We start from the raw sequence: 9,438 nt of genomic DNA, 5'->3' as shown, positions 1-9,438 counted from the left end.
TCTCAAACTATTTCAAACTTTTTCATTATTATCATATTTATTATGGTGATCTGTGATCAGTGATCTTTGGTCTTTGATGTTACTACAGTGACTCGCTGAAGGCTCAGATGATAGTTAATAATTAGCATTTTTTAGCAGTAAAGTCTTTTTAAATTAAGGTATGTACATTGTATTTTCAGACATGATGCTATTGCACACTTAGTAGACTACAGTATAATGTAAACATAACTTTTATATGAACTGGGAAACCGAAAATTTTGTGTGACTCACTTTATTTCAACATTTGCTTTATTGTGATGGTCTGGAACCAAACCCACAATATCTCTGAGGTATGCCTATGTTAATTTTCACAGAAATAACTGTTCATTGTTTTTTGTTTTATAATTTTATTTTTTATTTATTTATTTATTTATTTTTGACTGTGTTGGGTCTTCGTTTCTGTGCAAGGGCTTTCTCTAGTTGCGGCAAGTGGGGGCCACTCTTCATTGCGGTGCGCAGGCCTCTCACTGTCGCGGCCTCTCTTGTTGCGGAGCACAGGCTCCAGACACGCAGGCTCAGTGACTGTGGCTCACGGGCTTAGTTGCTCTGCGGCATGTGGGATCCTCCCAGACCAGGGCTTGAACCCGTGTCCCCTGCATTGGCAGGCAGACTCTCAACCACTGCGCCACCAGAGAAGCCCTGTTCATCGTTTTTGACATTAAGATTTGAAGCAATTTGTTATGCTTTTGAAAATTTTACATTTGGTTACACAGACATTGGTCATTCAACTGTTTTCTGAAGAGATGATGTCTCCAATTTGTAAACAAGATGTGCAATGACCAAATATATATTTTTATGCAGAAAACATTTCTGAGATATATTGAGTAAAAAAAATCAAGTTGTATAATATGATCCTGTTTATTACAAGCCTATGTAAAGAATAAATTTGACTCTATTTCTATTATATAGATAATAAGTGCTCAATGTAGAAAATTAGAAAATACGCATAAGCGGACATAATTAATAGATAAGTTGAACCATGATCTTGCTATTCAATGATAACAATTATTAACAAGTCAGTATATCAGGAGACAGTATAGTATAGTGGAATTAACACTGGCTTAGATACAGGTTGACCTAAATATGTGTCCCAAGTTGACCAGCTCCCAGAAATTATTTTACCTCTTGGTGCCTCAGATTCCCCATCTGTAAAATGGAGATAACAATAGCACTTTCTTCATAGGCTTTTTGTGAGGATTATAAAGAATAATGCATATAAAATGCTCTGGGAGTCGTTTTCACTATTATCCTTCCAGATCTTTTGATATGCATATATACATTTAATATAAAATCAGATTGTACTATACATATTGATTTGTAACCTGTTTGTCCACTTAATAATATATGACAAATATCTTTTTAGTTATCCCATGTTCATGGATTAGAAGAATTAGCATTGTTAAAATGTCCATTGTACCCAAAGCAATCTACAAATCAATGCAATTCCTATCAAAATTCCAATGGCATTTTTCACAGAAATAGAAAAAACAATCCTAAAATTCATATGGAACCAGAAAAGACCCCAAAAGCCAAAACAGTTTTAAGCAAGAAGAACAAAGGTGTAGACATCATACATCCTGATTTCAATATATATTACAAAGCTACAGTAATCAAAACATTATGGTACTAGCATAAAAACATACCTATAGACCAATGAAACAGAATAGAGAGCCCAGAAATAAAAACATGCATACATGGTCAACTGATCTTCAACAAGGGTGCCAAGAACACACAAAATGGAAAGGATAGTCTCTCAATAAATGGTGCTTGGAAAATTGGATATCTACATGCAGAAGAATGAAGTTGGACCCTTATCCCACACCCACCCCACCCCATTTTTGCCTTATCTCTCTAGCCCACTATTTTTCTGGTCTCTGGTCAGAAGAGCAACCTGTCTATAACATCAATGCCTCACAGTGGATCTAGGCTGTCATACACCACTGCCCACAGCTTTGCTGTTGCTGGTTCAGCCAAGAAGGGTTCTAACTCTAGAGTGAGCTGGACCACAAAATCCCCAGCAGGTAAGTAACCATGACCAATGGATTCTTTTTGGCTTCCAAGTTCTCATTTCTTTTCTCTGGCTCCCAACCTGACTTGAACTATGCTTTGCCTCTCTACTAAAATGACAAATACAAGTACCAAAGATCCAATTCTGGAATGGTGGCAGGAGGAACTTCTCAGACCTGCTCTCCAATGAAACAATAATAACTGGTGAAAGTTATTTTTAAAAACACAACCATTTAAAATCTCTGGAGATTGTCCTGAGGGCATACAGCAAATGAAGAAACATTTATTCAAGAAAACCTACTAAATCTCAGAACAGTGAGGATCTATGGCATTTGAGCTATGACCTGCTCCCTGCCTCTCCCTGCCCCCAGATAAATGTAAGGATGTATTCTGCCATAATTTGGAGGTTATGAAGAAGTTGGCACATGATTGGTCTTGGGTAGCAGAGAAGGTACTTGAAATAATCAAAGAGAATGACTCCATTTTCTGCAATTTCATGTGCTCACAAAAGGGCAAAAAGACAGCCTCATGATCCTGCTTGGAGAATACTTACACAGTCACAGCCCACACAGTCTAGTCTCAGAATGGACACTTATTTGAGGAAGCACAGCTCAAACAGGCATTTCAGTCTTACATCTCTAAAAATTTTAAATAATCCAAGTCATAATTCATGATTAATCTTTAAACCCTTTACCCTCAACTCTTCCCTCGAACCTGATAAATCCTAGGGGCCTTACATTGCCTCCTGGCCTGCCCACATCCCTCCCTTCTGCCCCTCTTCTCTAGTGAGTCCGATCCAACACTTCTCACCTCTTCTCTCCCTTCCCCCTTCCCCATCTATGCAGCTGGTAGAGGAGACAAAGCAGGAGGCTAACAGGACAACACCCAAATGATTTTGTCCAGTTGCATTTCAGTCACATTAAGCTTCTGAGGTCTTGGACTTTATCTTAGTGTTTTTGTGTATATTTTTAAAATTCGTGTTCGTAAAAGAATTATTGTGTTGTACTTCGGCAAGTTATCTTCTTTCTTTGGACAGTGGCTCATGTGTTCCTCACCAATGCCCCTTTATGCTGTACCTCATCTGCATGTGAGTTTGACCATCTTTGCCTTGTAGTTTCATTTCCCTTTCTGGGGAAAAGGCCTGCCCCTCACTTCTCACAGCTCCCCAACCTTGGCGACAGGCAGAGCAGATAGACTGGCAGCCAAGCCCACTTGGGGGTGAGGGGGCAGCTGCTTCCTGACTTTGTGGCGGCTGCTCCAGGGCTTGAGCCTGTTTAGAGTTTAGTATACTGGCCTCTTTGTCTGGCACGTAGTAGGAGTTCGAGAAAGCTGATCTGGCTCTGCATTTGTAGCTTAGCGACAAACTTGCTGGTCTCTTCTTTGTCACGTCACCGGCTCTCTTACAACAACAGTGAGGGTAACTCAGGAGAAAGCTGGCTGCCATCACAAAAGTTGGATACAAAGTTCATGTTTGACCACTGTGGGAGACAATTCAAACTAAGTTTTCTGGGTCTGTCAACTCTGTCCTATATCCAGTCTATTCTCCATTCAGGGTCACCTTTGCCCATGTCCTGAAGAGGAAGTCTTTCCCTGTCTTGGCTCAACTAAATTCGTTTAGTTACCGAAGACGTTTACTTTCTGCAGAGAGAAATGGATTTCCTTCCTCTCATGGCAAACTGACCTTTACCTCCCTTAGACACCAAGAAACTGAGCTCCATGTTCATGAGAAAAGGCTGATAAGACTGGGCGGCTGCTGCCAGATTCTGCCTCCTGCCTCCTCTTTGATTTGATCGTTGTCTAAAACCCCGGGGGAGATGAAAGGTGCTTCCCACCTTTAGATCCACAAAAGATGCTGCCTTGCTTCATTAGCATTTGTGAACGCCCAACACAGCCAGCTACTCCAGTGATGTCAGAAAGTCCTGGGGTAGACTAGACAGTGTAGAGCAATTCAGCCCAGCATGCAATTTTAAAATACGGTGCTCTCAAAAATAAATATAGACACTAAAGGAAACAGTATTATGCTTAAACTGTGGTATAAAAAAATATACGTTATGTAAGATTCTAACCTTCATGTAAATCCTTTTCTCTCAGGACACCTTTCCCTGATTCTTTTTGACTTTAAAGGATGTTTGTGTTTTTTTTTTTAAGAAAAAGGAAGTTACGCCCTCAGAAGCAAGAAGAAACAGCAGCAACAGGCATGCAAGCTCCCCAGGTCTTCACAGGTGGGGTACAGATGAATGCCATTTATGGGGATCTTTTCTTGACAAGTCTTTCTTCTAAACAATGGCTTTTGCAGAATTCAAACAGCTACAGGCCACTCAGTTGCTTGTATTTGGCCAATCATTCTAACAGTTATTAAGTGCCTACTATGCATCAGGAACAGAATTTAATTCTAAAATAAGTTTAAAAGACTCACTAAGGCCTCCAACATACTTGCCACTTCCCGCTCATCAGTTCAATGAACATAATATCATCAGTATGGCAGACCAATAAAATGTTTTACAGAATTTCCAGTTAGTCTGGGGCCCTTGGGACTATATTATGACAGAGGGCATGAGTTAACTTAAAAGCTAAAGAGAGACTGTAAATGTATACTATCCCACGTGAATGCAAGCTGCTTCTACTACTCTCTTCTGATGAGAATAGAAGACAACACATTTGCCAGATCAGTGGTCATATACCATGAGCCAGAAGCCACGTTGACATACTTTAGTAATGATACTAGCATGACAGTTGCAATTAAAGCTTCTGCTTAGTTGAATTGGTGGGAATCCACTCCTAGGATCCATTTGGTTTTATAGGAGACAAACTAGTGAACTAAATTGACATATGAGGGGGACAACCACCCGTGCATCCTTAGATTTTTAAGAGTGACACAGGGAAATATAGTCATTATTTTATAATAATTTTAAATGGAGTATAATCTATAAAAATATTGAATCATGATATTGTGCACCTGAAACTAATATAATATTGTAAATCAGTTATATTTCAATTAAAAAAGAATATTAAAAATTAAATAAAATTAGGTTTAAAACAAGTGACTAAAATATCAGCTCTTAGCCAAATGTAATCAAATTGCACAACTTGCCAGATGTTATCTTATTTACAAATTTGACTGTATTTACTCTGAGTGGGCAGGTTTAATGCATAACTGCTCGATCTTTTTCTTCCCTGTCCCCCTATTCCCCCAGCGGAGACTAGAAACAGAGAGAGAGGAAGAGGTTGCCAATTTGCAGCCAAATCACAATCACGTCTCAGGCTTAAGCATATCCCTTTGCTTATCTTCTTGCAAGTCCTTGGTCAGTTCTCAAGCCCATTCCCCAGAGCAGCTATTTCAAAGCTCCATCACTTCCCCAAGCTCCTGTAAGTCTTCCTCTTTTATACCCCATCACCTTTCAACATATGGCTGTCTCATACTGAGGACATTGAGGTGATCAAGTGAGAACTTGCTTAATTTCCTACTTCCTAGCCAACAACTTTATCTGTTTCTATACCTCCCTCCTTCTCTCTTGTTTTAAGTCTCACCTCTCCACCAGACTTGTTAATCAGATCCACCTTCAGCTTCTCTAGGGTAGAATCACATCTTAAGGTGGAGATTAGATTCTTAAGTCAGTACATAGGGAAAAGTCACACATAGTAATTAAATCATCCATAAAAATAGGTCAAAAGTGGCTTTGAGAATACAGTCCTGTAAAGTAATATATAGGTGTGAATGTACCAAGCAGACAATAATATATAGGTGTAAGGTATATATACTGCGTAAGACTACACAAAGTATACAGTAATATATAGCATGAAATTCCAAAGAGGGATTACTTAAGTAAGCTTTTTAGGAACCTTGAACAAACTAATGAATATTCCATCTTCCCATTTGCTGTCACCATCCTAGTTTTCGTAGATAACTTTATCAGTTCCTCTCTAGCCCTTAGTTGGTTCTTCACTTTCTTCTTCCAGATTGTAGTAAAGCCACCACTACCCACTAGTGGGTAGTGAATGACACCGCATTTCACTGTGTGTGGTCTGGAAAGCCCTACGTACTCCATACCTCCTTTGGTAGTTTCACTAAGAGGCTTCCCTGGCTGAATCCCTTCCTATAGGCAACTTCATTGAGTGCAATGGTCCACTGGATTTCCAGCATTCTTTAATAATGATTTCTCTCTCTGTCTGCCTCCTGCCCCATTAGAAGATTAAGCTTGGCCACTTATAAGAGAAATCCAAAACAGCAGTGGCTTAAGAGAGAAGTTTATTTCTCTCCTTCTCTCTCTCTCATAAAAAAAGTCCAGGAGTAAAGTGGTGCAGGGTCGTTCTGGTGGTTCCACAGTCATCAGGGACCCAGGCTCCTTCTTCCTTTCTGCCCTGCCTTTCCAGTTCATGGCTTCCATCCTCGTGGCTGCTGCAGCTCCAGCCACTGCATCCACATTCCAGACAGCAGGCAGAAGGAAGGTGATGTTCAGGAAAGTTATCCAAAACTTGGAAATAAAGCAAAAGGATGGCTGTGTGTCCTACCAATGTCATAGGAGAACACTGTCAAGTTCCCCCAAGGGTCATCTCACTTGGAGAATGGCCCTTTAGTTACTCTTGATCAGGGTTCAGACTCTAAAATTAGATGTTAATTTGTAAAAAATCAATAAGACGCAAATGAAGTTTTCTCAGGATAGATGGTTTTATTAGCTTGAAGAACATTTGCCATTTTTGTATCTTATTAACATTCTTATTCCAGGATTTCTTTTTTTTCCCTACTAAACCAGCTATGTCATCTTGCTGGCTCCCCTCATTAATGAATTAATTATACTGTGGCATGTGCTCAGATAATGTGTGGGAATTACATTTTTAACATTTATAGTTTTCAACAGCAGGAAGGACAGAAGGGCTTTCTCCCAGCTGAGTCCACAATCTCCCTAAATGTCCCACCTAAAATTTCTGCTTGTATCTCTTGGGCCAGAACATAGTCATAAGGCCACACCTAGCTGCAAGGGAGGCTGGAGAATGTGGCCTTCTAGCTAAGTGCATCAGTACCCTGATTACAATCAGGGTTCTCTTTCTAGATAGGCAGAGATCAGAGAGCAGAGACAACTACTAGTCTTTGTCACAAGAATATAGATCCATTGATTATACCCCCTTTAACCTGTATTTTTGCCTCTCCCTCTGTCTTGGCTTTCCAGTTGCCTAAAAGCATACTCAAAGAGCTCTGACCCCTTGGTCCTGAATCCTCCAGCTATCATGATGACATTCTCCTTTTTCCCCAGTCAGGGTCCTAGAAAGAACAATCTTATTTGGTTCCACTTTCTCACCGCCTCTTCCACCTTCATCCACTTTCATCAGGCTTTTGTTGCTCTCACCCCACTGAGTCTGCTCTCACAGGCTACTGCTGATCCTCCAAACATAAAACTCAAATCAGCTGCATCTTGCACAAGCAAATATGTAATAAATGATTACTAAATTATTCAGTGTGTTGGCTGATTTCTAAGTTATTCTTTCTTAGTACAGCGTTATTTTCTATTCTGAATTGCAAAAGTAATATTTTAGTTTCATTATGGGCTACATCGTTTCTTTTGACTTGTTCATGAAAAGTTAATTCTCAGAGTTCACTTTGGTTCTGTGCAAAAATGCATTTTAACTTCCAAAACATTAGCCTAACGGCACACTTTTGGAAATGACCTTTCAGTAAGCCTGGGTATGTTTATTCAGTTCTCCTGTGTATTGAATAGAAAAAAGAAATTGGATGTTTGTTGCTAATAAAAGCAGATTTCACTTAGATTGCTTCCATAACACAACAGATCCGTTTCAAGGTGTTTACCTGGCTAACTCATAGAGAAAAACTACCCATTTTGAAACCCCCAAGGGAAAAACACCAGTAAGATCCTTGATAATGCATTTTCCTCTGTTCTTGAACTCCCTCTTGATTCTCCCTCAAAATATGGATCTATATATTTTCAAGTTCAATTTTTGTCCTAAACTAGAGATTTTAATGTCCCAAATGGATGCTTTGCCCTCTGTAAGCCTCTCCCTGTTTGTGTGCCTCATTCATCGCCTGGGGCTGCTCTTCAGGGATTGGGGGCTGGGACCTGGAAGCCGGGCTGGTTGGGGATTGCTGGCTCGATGTGGTTATACTGCCCCGATGTGGCAGATGTCCTTCTATTTCAAATGCTGCCTCATTTTTTCTTTCATGCTTCCTTGAGAAACAACCTATTAATGAGGAATGGTTTCTGAGTGAGTACATCATAGGACACTGAGGGGCAGTGGTGGGCTTGAAGGGGACCCAAAACATTTCTTCCACCCCTTCCTCACAGGTTTTGGGGGACATATGCGGAAGTAAAAATGAAAGCTTGGAACTTTAGTAAGCAACCCTCCTCTGCCATATCTGAAGAGCATCTCCAGCAGGAAGAAGGCAAAACCTCTAGGAAAGAAGTCTGTCAGTTTTTAATCAGCTGGAGTTTATCTGACCCTGGCAAATTAAACAGAGGTTGCAGTTTGGGACTCATAAGTTAAATCTGGCCCTCGGACATGCTGCGTTTGGCTGATGGTGTTTTTTGTTTGTGTTTGGTTTTAATTTTTAAAAAGTAATATTTAAGAGAAAGATTTCGTAGAATAATCTAGACTTCTGGCTTCATCGATATTGTATTCCTGAGTTGCAGCAACTGGTTGGAATGGAGTAGCTGCTCCTACCTTTAGATGGAGTTTGCCCACTGCATTTTGTCACATTCCTCACTTCTCCCTGTTATTGCTGCCGGTTCCCCTGCTTACAATACCTGCTGGGGCCCTTTGGAATATCTACTGTAAACAGCTGGAGATGAGAAAGGAGGTAGAGGTATAAGGGAACACTTCACAGAGGATAAGACCTTAAGCTGGTCCTTGAAAACTGAGTAGAAATTTTCTTGGTAGAGGAGAGAGGTAAGAGCACTCTAGGTAGAAAAGACAAATAGACAAAAGACACAGAGTTATGAAGGTTATAGGGAAGTATCAGAACCTGAAGAAAGGCTAGAGTAATCTTTCACATGACCTTGGATTTCGACAGATTTCAATGCCAGTCCAAGCTCTACCACACAGGGTCTGTGTGACTCTGTGCCAGTTATTTAATTTCTTTGAACCTCAATTATTCTGTATAGTGGACATAATAGTAGCTCTACCATATGGTCGTGACTACAGAATAGTCACGTGACTACAGGTCACAGAGGTTTTTACCTAAAAAAATATTTACTGAAGTATAATATACATACTCAAAAGTGCACATGTCATAACTATGCAGTCAGTGGATTTTAATGAACTGAACACATCCATGTAATAAGTACCCAGATCACGAAACAGAAGATCCCATCATTCCAGGGGTCCCCCTTATGCTCCTCTTGTCACTGGCCACCCTCCCAGGTCACCACTATCCTGACTTCTAAC

This window comes from Balaenoptera acutorostrata, chromosome 17 (genome assembly GCF_949987535.1).
Source record: "Balaenoptera acutorostrata chromosome 17, mBalAcu1.1, whole genome shotgun sequence".
In the NCBI taxonomy this organism is placed as follows: Eukaryota; Metazoa; Chordata; class Mammalia; order Artiodactyla; family Balaenopteridae; genus Balaenoptera; species Balaenoptera acutorostrata.
The sequence above is the reverse complement of the archived record's forward strand: the minus strand, read 5'-3'. Positions refer to the sequence as shown.